Genomic DNA, 1,884 nt, shown 5'->3' with positions numbered 1-1,884 from the left:
GCAGAATGATTGTAGAACATGCTGGAGAACATGTTTCTGCAGTCTGCGCTGTGAGCTCAGACGTGATGAGAACAGAGGAGGAAGTGACCCAGATTTCTCAGTAAAGAAGCTGAAACACAATCAAAGCGGGGCTCGCTCTGCCCCGCAGATCCACTTTGCAGTGAGAACAACGTCTCCTCCGGTCACTGAGCTTCACACACCAACTGCAGCTGCCTCTGAGCCAGGCAGCACAACCGTCGGCTCGCTCGCTCTCTCTTCTCTGCTAATTAGCAGGCCGCCGTCTCCACGGCGATGAAACGACCAGGCGGCGTCTGATCCGTATCGCTCCCAGCGCTGCGATCTATCGACGCTCACAGTGCTAATGCTAACGCTCGCATTGCTAACGGAGCTAACACAGCGCCAACGCTCACGCTTGTGTTGGTGACAGTCCTCACATGGTATCTCATGTGACAAAAACCACAACTGCACGAACAACAAGTACACTTCAACCGATTAGAAGTACAACAATCACAACTCAATCAACAACATCAACAACTAAGGACACTTCCATCAGTTAAAAAGTACAAAGCTCGCAATAAACTCTTTTCTTCCTCCAGTCCGGTGAAAACTTCTTCATTTCACAATGAAATACTTTCTTCAACTCCTGGATGTTTATTCCATGTCTGACCTGCAGGTGGCGCAATCACAGCACACAGTAATGGACGACATGAGGCTGAACTGACAGTGGAAACTTTGTCACTTTGTTTTACTTCTTGTTTTATAGATAAAATGTCAACGTTCCACTGAGCTGTTCACAGGTGTTCTACAGATGTGAGGAGCAGAACATCTGAATGGCAGAAGAGACACGTCCACTAGCGCGGGAGGGGGGGTTCTGCCAGGGCTGCAGCCCCCCCTGGTGGCGGTGGCAAGCTGTAGCACCTTACATTAGCGTCGACTGTAAACTAAAAAAAAATATATATATATGTATATATATATATATATATATATATATATATATATATATATATATATATATATATATATATATATATATATATATAAAGTATGTGTGGAGTGGATTTACACAGAGCTGTGGGGACACGTGGAAAAATCTATTTAAAAAAAAATTTCAATTTAAATTGTTTGTTGAGGAAACTCCTCCCTCACCCGGAAGCAGCTTCTTTGCAATCAAACAACAACGATGGCAGACAGCAAACAGAACAGAATATCAGATTTTTTTCACAGGCAATACTTCCAAAAAAATCAAAATCGAATGTTCCCGAGGATGACAAATGTAAAAACAACATTGTGGCATCTGAAACTGAAGTTACATCAGCTAGCAGCTTAGCACCACCCTGTCTCCTCAGAATACTGCGGGAGCTGCGGGCAGCAGTCAGTTGGTGCCAATTCTGCCCGCACTGGAAAGAACAGTGTTCCCGGTGGCGGAGACATTGAGGAGCCCTATCCTTGCTACCTGTCATGTCAGAGGTAGTGAGGTTTGGAGTATAGACCCACCTGACTGTTTTTTCACATTTTCAGCACCAAGGGCAGCGCTCAAAATGGCAGCAATTTACTGCTGTGGAAGTGTTTTTGTTCTCGTCTGTTCTTGTCACATGGTGAATTGCTGCCGACCTCCTTATGGAGAAAAAAATGTAACAAAATGTGAATTTGTTAGAACTTCTTCATGTTTATTTGGCTTCCAGCCAGTAGCCTGAGTGGCGACGCGCTATACAGCAGGGGAAAAAATGCATTGACGCCACTCCTTCATTCGTTCAGATGCCAGCCCTCTCTACTGAAAACACCTGCCCACGCGCCTGGACACGTCTCCCTCTAGTGGTGATAGAAATGATGACAGAAGCAATGAAGGGAGGCAAGAGAGGGTGGAACTCAGGGGACACACGCTTG

Source organism: Salarias fasciatus, chromosome 10, assembly GCF_902148845.1.
Source record: "Salarias fasciatus chromosome 10, fSalaFa1.1, whole genome shotgun sequence".
Classification (NCBI taxonomy): domain Eukaryota; kingdom Metazoa; phylum Chordata; class Actinopteri; order Blenniiformes; family Blenniidae; genus Salarias; species Salarias fasciatus.
This window is presented reverse-complemented; position numbering follows the sequence as displayed.